The sequence below is a fragment of the Macrotis lagotis genome, chromosome 3 (assembly GCF_037893015.1).
Source record: "Macrotis lagotis isolate mMagLag1 chromosome 3, bilby.v1.9.chrom.fasta, whole genome shotgun sequence".
Classification (NCBI taxonomy): Eukaryota; Metazoa; Chordata; class Mammalia; order Peramelemorphia; family Peramelidae; genus Macrotis; species Macrotis lagotis.
The window spans coordinates 226,576,799-226,591,830 of record NC_133660.1 but is presented as its reverse complement, the minus strand read 5'-3'; the positions used below and the strand labels follow the sequence as shown (position 1 = coordinate 226,591,830).

Here is a 15,032-nt window from a genome sequence, read left to right as displayed (position 1 = left end):
GGGAAAGAAAAGAGAAATAGGGAGGGAGGGAGAGAGAGAGAATTGAGAAAGGCAAAAATGATTGTTCTGACCCCTCCCTCTGCACTCTGGCTAAGCTGTGTTTTAGTCACTTTGGTGCTAACATGTCTGCAGTGACTCCATAGGAGGTGTTGCAGCTCTTTCCTTGATGGGCACCTGTGCTATGACAGGAAGGCTTTCCATTCTCTCCCTTCCAGATGTTTTCATCGAATAGCCCCAAATATCTTGAATAATCCAGGCTGACCAAGGGGAAGCTGGGGGATGGGAGAAGTACTATCCAAGACTCCATGGGAGGGGCTGACACCAGCCAGAGATAAGCTGCCTAAACTGTAGGGATAGGAGGAGATTGGTGGGAAGAGGTTGGCAGCAGTGACTCTTCCTAAACCAGTAGGGGATTGAAGCCAGATTTGCATATTACAAGAAGGGATTCCTATGACTCTCCAGCACCCCTCCCCCAAACCCCAGCTTGTGGTTGAGGACCATCTACAAAAGATGGAAGAACAAAGCTTGTGTGAGTTTTAAATCACTTTTAGAGGCTTGTTTCTGGATCAGACTAGGGAGCTGATCCCTCATAAGGTCATTGGAGCAGGTGGGGGTGGGGATGTCACACAGATGCCCTGAGAGAACCAAACTTTAGAGAGCAAATGAAGGAAGAGCTTAGTGACAGAAAGCAGAGAGTGACATCACCAACAACACTGCTACCAAAGCTGAGGGCAGTGAAAAGGGTCTGGAGCAGAGGAGAAGTGACAGAGGGAGACCTGAGCAAAAGGAAGCAAGGTCTGGAGAGATGTCTGCCATCCCCTAGGAGCTCAGGGCAACTGGGAGCTAGTGATGCTGAAGGCGGGCATCCCACTGGAGCCAATGGGAGTCCTGGAGGGGAGCATTCAAAGAGAGAAGCAGGTCCTGACCCATGACTGGAGCCTTCCCCAGGGCTAGACCACGAATCCTGAGATAAGTCATCTCTCTGGGGAATGACTGCTTACTAGGGGCATTGTTATCATTTGGGGGATATGGATGTGAATTTGATACATTTCTGTTCAATTCTAAATAAGACAGTTCATGCTTAATGGCCTGTCTGCCCATTCCCTTGTAAGAGGAGCCTGTGGCTCTGTGGGGCAATGTCTATCTGGATAGGTCAACAAGTCAGACCCAAAATGCACTGAACCTACCTAGTCCTGACCTTCCTAATATCACACAATAAATAACAGAGTCAGAATTTGAACCCAGGTCTCCTGGGATGGTTCAAATCCATCCCTTTTTCTACCATAGCTATCAAACAACCAGCTACAATACTCCCAAGTATAATCTGAACTGGAAAACAGTAAACCAGATAAAGATCAAATATAATCTTGATAATGTCAATATGTTAAAATGAAATACAAAATAGATTATGTTGATATAAACATAATATAAGGTGACCCACAGTTTTATGCAACTTAGTTATTCCATTTCTATTTGAGTGTGATACCACTGGACTGCACAATAACATATATAAAGGAAATATGCTTTTATGAAGTACATACTATGTGCCAAGCACTATTCCATTGAATCTAGGTGCTATTATTTCCATCCCTATTTTACAGTTGAGGCAGACGGGGACTAAGTGTCTAACCCAGGGTCATATAACTAGGTCACATTTACAGTCATTTCTTCCCAACTTCGGGTTCAGCACTCTGTGCACTTAGGTGCCACCTCGTGACAGACTCAAATTTTACACTGATTTCTTCACAATGAGGTGGTTCAAATATTTTTTTATTTTTTAAAAGTTTATTTATTTGTTTGTTTGTATGTTTGTTTGTTTTGCAAGGCAATGGGGTTAAGTGACTTGCCCAAGGCCACACAGCTAGGTAATTATTAAGTGTCTGAGGCCGGATTTGAAATCAGGTACTCCTGACTCCAGGGTCAGTGCTCTATCCACTGTGCCACCTAGCCACCCTGAGGCAGTTTAAATTTGATGTATCCATTGCTATAGTTTAGGAAATTGAGGCTTAGAGTTCAAGTTCACGATCCTGTTTTTTTAATGAAGCAAAGTTCTGAACCCAAGATTCTCCTCTAAGTTCAAAAGAAAACATGGAGAGTGGAAAATGTTCTAGATTTAGAGTAATTCAAATCTTAGATTCAAATCTGCCACTCACTACCTGTGTGATATTGAGTAAGTTACTTGTCTTCTCTGTTCTCGTTTTTCCCATCTGATAAATGGGATGGTAATAATGATATTAATAATTGATAATAATAATGATAACAATAAATAGCCAGCCCTCCCTTCAAATTCCTAGTGTCCTTCAGGGCCATCTCTTATATCATCTCCTCCCTCCCACCCACCCACTTCATTCATTCTCTCTCCCTCTTCTCTAATTCTGTTGAACTTTGTGAACTGTTTACATGTCTTATCTCCAGAAGGATGCAAGGTCCTTGAAGGGAGCAGATAAATTTCATCTTTGTCTTTTTATCCCTGGGGCTCAGCACAATCTTACACTTCTAGCTTTACTTATAACTTTATAAATATTTGTTGATTGGATTGCTGATATCACAGGTTAATCAGGAGGAAAATGCTTTAAACTTCACCAAATGCTATATAAATTTAACTTTTTATTTCTACTATTTCATATGTCTACTTCTCAAGTCATTTTTTTGAGGAAAAAGATCATTCTACAGTTGGGGAAACTGAGACTCAGAAAAGGGAAAACTCTTGCCCAATGTAATAATAGCCAACATCTATATAGCACTTTGCATATATTATCTCACTGTACAACCTGTGAAATAGCCGTTATTGTTATAATAACCATTTTATGTATGAAACAGGCTGAGAAGTGTTAAGTAATTTGCCAGGTCACTTGCACAATGGATAGAGTACCAACTTGGGGTCAGGAAGACTCCTCTTCCTGAGTCCAAATCCAGTCTCAGACATAACTGTGTGACCTCAGACAAGTCATTTAACCCCACTTGTATCAGTTTCCTTATCTGTAAAATTAACTGGAAAAGGAAATGGCAAACCACTCCAGTTTCTTTGCCAAGAAAGTCCTAAATGGGTCAGACATGACTGAAACAACCGAACAACAACAAAACTTGTAACTATCTGAGGGAGGATTTGAACTCAGGTCTAACTCCTCTGCAGTCCTTTATCCACTGCACCACCTACTTGCCTAAATTGTACAGTGAGTCAGTGACAGGGCTAAGACTAGAACTCAGGCCATGAGGCAAGGTAGTGCCCTGGCCTACATGGGGTGTGGGGGTCCTTCCCTGGGACTCCATTCTACATGATTAATTCCTGTTCTTAATATTGACTGAGATATACCTGTCTGAAGCACTGGCTTGAACTGTCCAGATAAGCATATCTCTTCCTGCTTCTGGCGGACAATCCTCTGGATAGCAGGAGGGAGGCCCCGAGGATTTCGGGAGAAGACTATGGCATAGCCATCAGCACATGTCCCATCTTCTCTCAGAAGCCGGCAGGCATAGGTCACTGCATAGTGGTTATAGTCTGTATCGACCACCCAGTAGTCATCCCCTGAATCCCGAAAGAAAAGACAGTTATTTATTGGAAGAAAGCATCAGTTCAACAATGTCCACCCCCTTAAGACCTGTGCTTTAGAAGATAGAGAAATCGATTTGAAAAATAAAAAATAAAATCATCTATATTCCAAACTGAAATAAAAAGACAACAGGTTAACATTTAGTCCTTACTATGGGTCAGACCATCTGCTATATAAATAGAGAATTTTACTTTCAAATACAAGGCTCAAGCAGAGTATAAAAGAGTAAACTGAAAAAAGCAATAAAAGATTCAATAAAGTCAAACTGTTTGCACTCAAAAAAATAAGATAGAGAAATCTCAGAACTGATCATTGGGGAGTTTGTGGTAAAGAAAATGGGGGAGGCAGGGAATGAAAGGGGAGTGGTGAGAAGAACCCAGATCCACATGTGGAACAGATAATAGTACAGGGTAGTGAGACTTAGAACAAATAAACCTGAAATTGGAAGCCAGGATGCCCAGTTCTTTCTTGTTAAGACTGAATTGAGGAGGGGCAGCTAGGTGACGCAGTGGATAGTGCACCAATCCTGGGGTCAGGAGTACCTGAGTTCAAATCCAGACTCAGACACTTAAAAATTACCTAGCTGTGTGACCTTGGGCAAGTCACTTAACCCCACTGTCTTTCAAAACCCCAAAATAAAGAAACAAACAAACAAACAAATAAATAAAAGACTGAATTGGAGAGAAGAGGACTGTATCCTAAGGGTCACTTTAAAATTACTGGGCTTCCTATGAGGAGAATTCTGGTATCTGTTGAGTCAAAGAACCTTATTTTTCTCTTCTCTATATACATCCCCTCCTAACTCATCACCATTACAACCTGTGCAAAAAAACTATTGGCAGGGGTCCATTTCTGAGGTGGCTTTGCTGGTCCCTGGAAGAGATGGCTGGGCTCAGGGTCAACTCCTCACTCCTCAAACTTCACCTACCTCCACTGGACAGGTAGCTGGCCAACCCCTGGTAAGTCATGTACATCTTTGCTGGGGTTCTTGGGTCAGGGACTGTATACTGAGCTGCCATGTCTGCACAGATTACCCAGAACCTGGAAAGAGGAATGGAGATTTCTGGTCAAGTCTGCAACGAGAACTGTGTAAGCCATCATCCAACAGGCATTGGTTGAAGTAACCCTGAATGCTGGGTGAGGAATAGACTAACAGAAAATGACCCTTCTCTCAGGGAGCTCCTAGTCTTGGCAGGTGATGGAAGAGGAATGAGAGATGGCACAGACTCATACACGGAGCAGAGAACTAGGTAAACTGCAAGTAATTAAGGATTGATATGGGTACTTTAGACTCTTAAAGGTTGTTGCTGCTGTTGTTGTGTAGAGACTCAAAGAAGAGAATGATCCTGGGGGTTACTGAGCAGTCAGAGGTGGTTTCCTTAAGGGAGAGGGATGGGACTTAAGATATGTAGGAGAGAGGTTTGGTTTGGATCTTTAATTTCATTGGTGTATAGAGCTCCCAATGAGGGGGTGCCAAGCTCTTCAGCTTGTGATTTCCCCAGAGTCCTTTAAGTGTCAGAGATGAATTTTAATTGAGATCTCTCCCTAGTCTATTTACTCATTGCTGTTTGGGGCAGCTAAGTAGCATGATGATGATGACGATGACTTTATTCTTAAAGAAGACTATAAAATTGAGGAGGTAATGCTTGTGAATTGGATTTGAGTGAGGTGTGCTATGCTAAGTCATCAGCCTCACTTTCTTCTCCAGAGCCTTCTGGGTCAGATATGAATCAGGACAGCTGGAGATGGTCCTGGATTCAAGGTGATCAGGGTTAAGTGACTTGCCCAAGGTCACATAGCTAGTAAATGACTGAGATCGGACTTGAACTCGAGTTCTTTTGACTCCAAGACCAGTGCTCTTTCCAACGTATCACCTAGCTGTCCTACGTGGAACCATTGTACATAGAATTTTGGGTTTGAAATATGGAAGACTCATCATCCTGAGTTCAAATCTGGCCTTGGGCATACTCTAGCTGTGTGACCTTGGGCAGGTCACTTACCCCTATTTTCCTCAGTGTCATCCTCTGTAAATTGAGCTGAAGAAAGAAATGACAAACCATTCAATGTCTTTGTCAAGAAAACCTAAATGAGGTCATGAAGAGAAGGACACAATTGAACAAGAGCAATGATACTGCTTTAAGATTTGGGAATGAAATAAAGGTGGGGGAAAGCAAGTTGCAAAGCTAGGTTGGGGTCTGATTGCAGAGGGAATCTGCACATTTTCCTGGAGACAATGGGGAACTCCTAAAGGTTCTTTAACAGAAGAGTTATGATCAGAGTGGGGCATAAGGAAGATGCAGCAATGTATAGGATAAATGAGAGGGGTGAACCAGAGGAAAGAGGACCAACAAGAAGGCTGTGAGAGATAGCTCTGGGGCCAGAACAGGAACAGGCCTCCTGGTCCTTGCCCAGGTCCTCAGTGGCCTTTCTGACTTGTTAGGAGACAGCCAAGTGACCTAGTAAATAGGGTTGGTGTCAAGAAGTCTAGAATTCAAATTTTGTCTTTGTAATTTATTATCTGGGCAGCCCTGAGCAAGTGACTTAGCCTCAGTGTCCTCATTTATAAAATAATGATAAAGATAGTACCTACCCCATAGGGTTGTCTGAGAATCATTAAGAGGTAATCAATATTAGGTAAATATTTTGATAATCTTAAAGTTATATCCAAATGCTGGTTATTTTTCGCTTCAAGTTGGATTGTTTGTGGGCTCTTGCTAGGGGACAAGGCATGCCCCATTCCCTTTATGGAGGTAGGGTCTGCTCTATATAAATCTGTTAAATGAAAATTCAACCTAATGCAAAAAATGATTTTCATTGGACTTGATTTTCAAAACCATGATCACCCACCCCCCTGCCTAGGAATTTTACTGCTTACTCCACAAAAAATTCCTCTCTGTTCTTGAATTTCACAACCCAGATTCCAGCTCTGACTCTAATTCAATTAAAACCAATAAAGTGGGGGGAAAAGATTCTCATAAATCTTGAGAATTGTAACTCTTAACAGAGAGAATATACCTAGCCAGAAATGATGGACATTCATGATCTATCCATGAGACTGCTATCTAAAGAGATGTAACTGGCTTTAACCCCATTTGGGAGAAAGACTCTAATAACTCTCAAGAATCTTAACTCTTGGGGAGGCTAGGTGGCGTAGTGGATAAAGCACCGGCCTTGGAGTCAGGAGTACCTGGGTTCAAATCCGGTCTCAGACACTTACTAATTACCTAGCTGTGTGGCCTTGGGCAAGCCACTTAACCCCATTTGCCTTGCAAAAACCTAAAAAAAAATCTTAACTCTATTCGATAGAATATACTGATTGAGAAGTGACAGACACTCAGAATTTTCTATGACTTAGATACAATGATCTAAAAAACACTACCTCCTTAAAAAGGGGGGGGACAGGAAAGAGATGGGAGGAGGGAAGGGATTGAATGGGGGTAAATCTCATTACACTAAGAGGTACAAAAAACCTATGATAATAGGGGGAAGAAGGGAGCAGATAAGAAACACCTGAATCTTCTTCTCATCAGACTTGGCTTAAAGTCAACCTACACATACTCAGTTAACTTATAAAACATCTAACCTTTCAAGTATTAAAAGGGGAAAAGGGGAGGGGGGACAGAGAAAGGGAAGTGGAGTGGGGGGAAAAGGGGAAATAACAAAAGGAAGGGAAGGGAAAAGGGAAAAAGGGAAAGGGGAAAGAAAGGGGAGGGGTGATATGGGAGGGCAAACACACTGAAGGGGGTGGTATTCAGAAACAAAATACTGGTGAATATGGATAAGGGAGGGAAGGAGGAAAAATACAAACAGAGGGAAGATAGCACAGAGGGCAATAATTAGTAATTATAACTTTGAATGTGAATGGGAGGAACTCTCCCTTAAAACGTAAGCAAATAGCAGAGTGGATTAAAAACCAGAATACTACAATATATTGCTTACAAGAAACTCATTTGAAGCAGAGAGATACATATAGGGTAAAGGTAAAAGGTTGGAGCAAAATATATTTTGCTTCAGCTGAAGTAAAAAAAGCAGGGGTAGCAATCCTTATCTCAGACAAAGCAGCAGCAAAAATAGATAGCATTAAAAGAGATAAGGAAGGAAACTTTATCCTCCTAAAAGGTACCATAGACAATAAAGTCATTTCAATATTGAATATATATGCACCCAGTGGGACAGCACCCAAATTCTTAAAGGAGAAGCTGAAAGAACTACAGGAAGACATAGACAGCAAAACTCTACTAGTGGGAGACCTCAACCTCCCACTATCAGATCTAGATAAATTGAATCATAAAATAAACAAGAAAGAAGTTAAGGAGGTAAATAGATTGTTAGAAAAATTAGATATGGTAGACTTATGGAGGAAACTGAATGGGAATAGAAAGGAATATACCTTTTTCTCTGCAGTACATGGAACTTATACAAAAAATTGACCGTGTACTAGGACATAAAAGCCTAATGATCAACTGGAGAAAGGCAGAAATAGTGAATACATCTTTCTCAGATCACAATGCAATAGAAGTCATATGCAGTATTGGGCCAAGAGATATAAACCCAGAACAAATTGGAAATGGAATAACCTCATTTAAAAAGTGAGTGGACCAAAAAACAAATTATAGAAAGAATTAACCATTTTATCCTAGATAATGATAATAATGAAACAACATACCAAAACCTATGAGATTCATTCAAAGCGACTCTCAGGGGATATATTATAGCTCTAAATGCTTACATGAATAAATTGGAGAAAGAGGAAATCAATGAACTAAACATGCAACTACAAAAATTAGAGAAACAACAAATCAAAAATCCCCAATTAAATACCAAATTAGAAATTCTAAAAATTAAAGGAGAAATTAATAAAATCAAAAGCAAAAAACTATTGAATTAATAAATAAAACTAAAAGTTGGTATTATGAAAAAACCCAATAAAATTGATAAACCTTTGGTCAATTTGATTAAAAAAAAGAAGAAAAGCAAATTGCTAGTATCATAAATGAAAAAGGTGAACTTACCACCAATAAGGAGGAAATTAAAGTAATAATTTGAAATTATTTTGTGCAACTCTATGCCAATAAATTTGATAATCTAAGTGAAATGGATGAATATTTACAAAAATATAAGTTGCCTGGGTTAAATGAAGAAGAGATTAAATACCTAAACAACCCTATCTCAGAAAAAGAAATTCAACAAGCCATCATTGAACTCCCTAAGAAAAAATCTCCAGGGCCTGATGGATTCACAAGTGAATTCTACCAAACATTTAAGGAACAACTGGTTCCAGTTCTATATAAACTCTTTGGAAAAATAGGGAAAGATGGAACTCTGCCTAACTCTTTCTATGAAAGCAATATGGTGCTGTTACCTAAACCAGGAAGAGTTAAAACAGAGAAAGAAAATTATAGACCTATTTCCCTGATGAATATAGATGCAAAAATCTTAAATAAAATCTTAGCAAAACAATTACAACAAGTTATCACTAGGATAATACATTATGATCAAGTAGGATTTATTCCAGGAATGCAGGGTTGGTTCAATATTAGGAAAACTGTTAGTATACTCAATTATATCAACAACAAACCTATCAGAAATCATATGATCATATCAATAGATGCTGAAAAAGCTTTCTGACAAAATACAGCATCCATTCCTATTAAAAACACTAGAGAGTGTAGGAATAAATGGACTGTTCCTTAAAATAATTAGCAGTATCTATCTGAAACCATCAACAAGCATTATATTCAATGGGGAGAGGCTAGAGGCATTCCCAATAAGATCAGGGGTGAAACAAGGATGCCCATTATCACCACTACTATTCAATATTGTATTAGAAATGTTAGCATCAGCAATTAGAGAAGAAAAAGAAATTGAAGGAATTAGAATTGGGAAGGAAGAGACAAAACTCTCACTCTTTGCAGATGACATGATGGTCTACCTAGAGAATCCCAAGAAATCATCCAAAAAACTACTGGAAACAATTAGCAATTTTAGCAAAGTTGCAGGTTATAAAATAAACCCTCATAAATCCTCAACTTTTCTATATATGTCTAGCAAGATACAGCAGGAAGAGCTAGAAAGAGAAATCCCATTCAAAGTAACCTCAGACAATATAAAATACTTGGGAGTCTATTTGCCAAGACAGACTCAGAATCTTTTTGAAAACAATTACAAAATACTTCTCTCACAAATTAAATCAGATTTAAATAACTGGGCAAATATCAACTGCTCATGGATAGGTAGAGCTAATATAAGAAAAATGACAATTCTACCAAAACTAAACTATCTGTTTAGTGCCCTGCCAATCAAAATTCCAAAAAATTACTTTAATGAGTTAGAAAAAATTGTAAGTAAATTCATATGGAGAAATAAAAAGTCAAGAATTGCCAGGAGCTTAATGAAAAAAAGTGCAAAAGAAGGTGGTTTAGCCCTACCTGATCTAAAATTATAAAGCATCAGTCATCAAAACTGTTTGGTATTGGCTAAGAAATAGAGTGGTGGACCAGTGGAATAGACTAGGTGCAAAAGCAGGAGATGATTATAGTTATCTGCTGTTTGATAAACCCATAGAGTCCAGCTATTGGGATAAAAATTCTCTCTTTAATAAAAATTGCTGGGAAAATTGGAAGGTAGTATGGAAGAAATTTAGATTAAACCAACACCTAACACCCTTTACCAAGATAAGATCCAAATGGTTACAGGACTTGGACATAAAAAACAATACTATAAGCAAATTAGAAGATCAAGGAGTAGTTTACCTGTCAGATCTATGGAAAGGGGAGCAGTTTATGACTAAGGAAGCATTGGGGAACATCACCAAAAACCAATTAAATGATTTCAATTATATTAAATTAAAAAGCTTTTGCACAGATAAAACCAATGTAATCAAGATCAAAAGAAATGTAGTAAATTGGGAAACAATCTTTACAACTAATGATTCTGACAAAGGACTCATTTCTAAAATATACAGAGAAGTTAGTCATATTTTTAAAACAAAAAGCCATTCCCCAATTGACAAATGGTCAAAGGATATGCAAAGGCAACTTACAGATGAGAAAATCAAAGCAATTCATAGCTATATGAAAAAATGCTCTAAATCATTAATTATTAGAGAAATGCAAATTAAAGCTTCTCTGAGGTACCACCTCACACCTCTCAGATTGGCCAATATGACCAGGAAGGATAATGATCATTGTTGGAAGGGCTGTGGGAAATCTGGGACACTATTGCACTGTTGGTGGAGCTGTGAACTCATCCAACCCTTCTGGAGAGCTATTTGGAACTATGCCCAAAGGGCAACAAAAATGTCCATACCCTTTGACCCAGCAATACCATTACTGGGTCTATATCCTGAAGAGATGATGAAAAGGGGTAAAAACATTACTTGTACAAAAATATTTGTAGCAGCCCTGTTTGTGGTGGCAAGGAATTGGAAATCAGGTAAATGTCCTTCAATTGGGGAATGGCTTAGCAAACTGTGGTATATGTATGTCATGGAACACTATTGTTCTATTAGAAACCAGGAGGGATGGAAATCAGGGAAGCCTGGAGGGGATTTGCATGAACTGATGCTGAGTGAGATGAGCAGAACCAGAAAAACACTGTATACCCTAACAGCAACATGGGAGTGATGTTCAACCTTAAAGGACTTGCTCATTCCATCAGTGCAGCAGTCAGGAGCAGTTTGGGGCTATCTGCAAAAGAGAGTGCCATCCGTATCCAGATGGGGAGCTATGGAGTTTGAACAGAGTTCAAGGATTATTCCCTTTAATTTAGGAAAAAACAGATATCTTATTGTCTGATCTTGTTACCTCTTGGACTTCTTGTCTCTTCTTTAAGGATGTGATTTCTCTCTCATCACACCCAATTTGGATCAGGGTACAACATGGAAGCAAGGCAGAGACTGACAGATTGCTTTCCATTGGGGGGGAAGTAGGATTGGGGGGAAATTGTGAAACTCAAATGATATCTTTAATAAAAATAAATTAAAAAAACCAATTCAGTGATATTTATAGACTTACTATTATATTCGATGTGATTTAGCAGGAAAGCTTCTGGCCCTAGAGTCATAAAATCTCGGTTTCAAATAATAGCAATGGCAGTGATTTACATAATGTTCTTGGGTAAGATCCTGCTATGCCTCAGTTTTCCCATCTGTAAAGTGAAGGGGTTGGGTCAGATCCCTAAGATCCTTTCTAGATTTAACAATTGAAGAGCTAGGGACTGCCCAAACTCTAACATTTTATACTCTGTGTTCTAAGATCTTTCTCAGCTTGATCCTCTGAGTTAAAACAGAGGTGCTTGTTCTCATTCAAGGCCCCAGGTCCCAAGTAGGCAAACAAAGACTAGATGCCACTTCTCCCAGCCACAGCATTCTGTATACTGTTAGGGTCTTGGAGATCATCTAGTCCAGTGTCCTTATTTTTATCCATGAGAAAAATGAGGCTCACAGGTCAAAACTATAATAATGAATGTATGTTGTAAAGCAGTAGATTTAGGTTTGATGAAAGGAAAAACTTCCTGACTATTGGAGTTGTCCAAAAGTGAAATGGGCTCCTTCTGGGGATAGTGGGAAGAATGTCCTCATTGGAAGTCTTTAACCTAAAGCTAAATGGTCCTATTGGGGTAATGGAGAGGGAGATTCTTTCCAGGGCCAGGTGGGACTAGATTCTGTGATTCTAAAGATTCTGTGATTTTGTAAGATCACACATAGAGTTCATGAGAGAGCCAGAGCTCGATTTCCAAAGTCATTTTTAGGGTTCTGATTGCTCTTGGTTCTTCTGAACCTCTAGGGATATGTGGAATTGGGAAACTGTGTTTAGAATATCTTAGAAAGTCAGAACCCTTGGCTTTCACTCTTTCCTTCTCCCTACAACTCACTTACCCAAAGAGCTTCACACGTCCCTGGGAGGAGGCTGTCATGGTGCCATCCATCCCAATGGTATACTCTGCAGAGATGTTGTCCTGAAGAAAGAGGCCTTCTGGATCCTTCTTGGCCAGGGCATACCACTTCCCTGCATACTGGAAAGCAAGAGAAGTAAGGCATCAGCAAGGACCAGTGTCATTCCTGTTTGGCCCTAGGTGAGCCTGCCTCCTATTCAGGAGTTCTCACTCTGTTATGGTGCTTGGGACCCAACTCTTGTGCCCCTTCTCCCCTAATCCCTACTTTAGAACCAAGCCAGCTTTCACTAATTATTATGAATGATAATAATTAGCAGTCATATAGGACAAATAGCTCATATGCTTTTTCCAGTTTTCAGATGATAAAACTGCTCAGAAATGTTAAGTGCCTGGCAATCATAGTTCCTACCTTGACTTTGGAAAGGAAACTTGGAGATCATCCAGTCACCTCTTTCATTTTCTAGGAAAAGAAATTGAGGCTCAAGAGAAGAAGTTTTACCTTCTTACAAGACAAGGCATGGTGGGCACAACTGAGATTCCAGAGGATGGGAGCTAAAGCATGCCATACATCTACCGACAGAATGGAAGGAGGACACACAATTTCAGAGGAGGACAATGGGGACTTTGTTTTTCTTGACTATTTGTAGTTGTTCTAAGGGTTTTCTTTTTCTTTTCCCCCTTTTTCTACTTGAAAGTTGAGATAGAGGAGGTTAAAAGGGTGGGTGGGTGGGGACCAAGAGGGTCATTGAAGCATCTTAATAAAAAAATAAACAAAACAGAATAGATGGAATGCCAGAAGGGAATACAACTAAGTGGGACAGCTTTGGAAGTTCCATATTTAATTTATTATACACTTAAAAGGAAAAGGGAGCCACTCATGTTAGATAATGGTAGTATGTAGTTCTCTTTTTCTGTTCTATTGTGATAGGAAAATGTTCACCTTATTGGGTATTTGTTAAATACAGAATAATTTTTTAAAAACTAAATACATATACAACAAAGAGGGGCTTTTCATTTCTTGGAGGCAGTTATTAATTATTGTTTGAAGCCTGACTTAGGGGAAAAGGTCCTGCACTAAGAGTCAGCAATAAGTCTCACTCAGTTCTATCACTGATAGCTGTGTGATGCTGGGAAAATCTCATTTCCTCTCTAGGCCTCAGTTTCTCCAGCAGTAAATTGGGGTGGGCTGAAGAAATAGACTTGATGATCTATAATGTCCCTTCCAGTTTTAACTTCCTGCATTTCTGAATTATCCAGTTCTCTCTATCCTTCAGCCAGTCTCCTAAGAGCTCACAGCCAGCTCTGTCAGCAGATCCTAGAGCAGGAGTGTCCTGAGGGAATCCTGATAATAGAATAATGTTGATAATAATGATGATAATATTTATGGAGCACTTTAAGGTGACAAAGCATTTTACAAATGCTATTTTATTTTTTTCATTACAATTATTGTTATCTCCATTTTTCAGATGAGAAAATGGAGGTAGAGGGAGCTTAGAACTTGCCCAGGGTCACAGAACTAAGAAATATCTGAGGTTGGATTTGAACTTGGGTCTTCCTGACTCAATTTCAAGGGCTCATCTGCACCACTACATACCAGTCAGATCTGTTACTGGCTAAGCAGGAATGGCCCCTGGACATGGGAATGGGAGAGCAGCTAGGATGGATCACTAGAGAAACCCTAGAAGTTGGAGTGTCACTCACCCTCTTGGGGTCAAAGTCAACCTTCACAGGGATGGAGTCCACAACACAGGTCTGAGCCAGGCCAAAGCTGGGCAATGCCAGAAACAGGCAGATTCGCCAAGTCGACCTCATCCTGTACACAGGGGGCTTGAGAAAAATAGAGCAGACTGAATGATACAACAATAGTAATTGATATATAGACTGCACTTCAAAGTTTATAAATCTATCTCTTCAAGAGAACCCTATGGAGTGGTCCCATTTTAGAGAGGACAGGTTCAAAAAAGAAAATGACTTGCTTACAAAGGCCCAGACAATGGTAAATGTCAAAACCAGGATCCAAATCTGCAGTTGGGTGACTCTAAGTCCATTTTGCCCCATAGGTTGGAGTTCTGGGACACATCACCAACTAGATGGAGGGCTAGACATTTCCTCTGATCCTCTCAAATCTTTCCAAAGCAGAAATTACACACTCAAATATAAAGCTGCTTCAGTTGCCTTTCTGATCTAGGACAGCGATGCCAAAATCTGATAGAAATGGAGCCACTACTAAACTATTCATGAGGATCCCTGTGGGCAGCATATTGACTTAGAGAATGATTAAGACAATTAATTATTAGGATTAATAAATAATGAAATTATTAAAATAAACAATACTAACAAACTACTCATGTTAACATAATGGAGTTAATATTAATATATTAACTTATTACCATTATCTTTGCTCTATTGTATTTTTATTTATTTTGTTAAATAGTTCTCAATGTTATTTTAAATATGGTTCAGACTGTTTGCTACATTGATGCTGCCTTTGAGCAAATGTTTGACACTTATGGTCTAGAATATCCAGAATCCAAAAAATGATAAAAAGAAAGATAAAAACAAATCCAGGAATGGACTCTTTCAGCT

At 39.4% G+C, this 15,032-nt stretch overlaps 1 long non-coding RNA gene across 1 annotated transcript; it reads left to right on the top strand.

Annotated features, from left to right (window-relative positions):
* Nucleotides 1–2,393: 2,393 nt before the first annotated feature.
* LOC141518185 (uncharacterized) lies at nt 2,394–13,117 on the top strand. Its single transcript, XR_012477123.1, has 3 exons — nt 2,394–4,510; nt 4,581–4,801; nt 12,911–13,117. It is a non-coding gene; the product is annotated as an uncharacterized LOC141518185 (long non-coding RNA).
* Nucleotides 13,118–15,032: the final 1,915 nt, after the last annotated feature.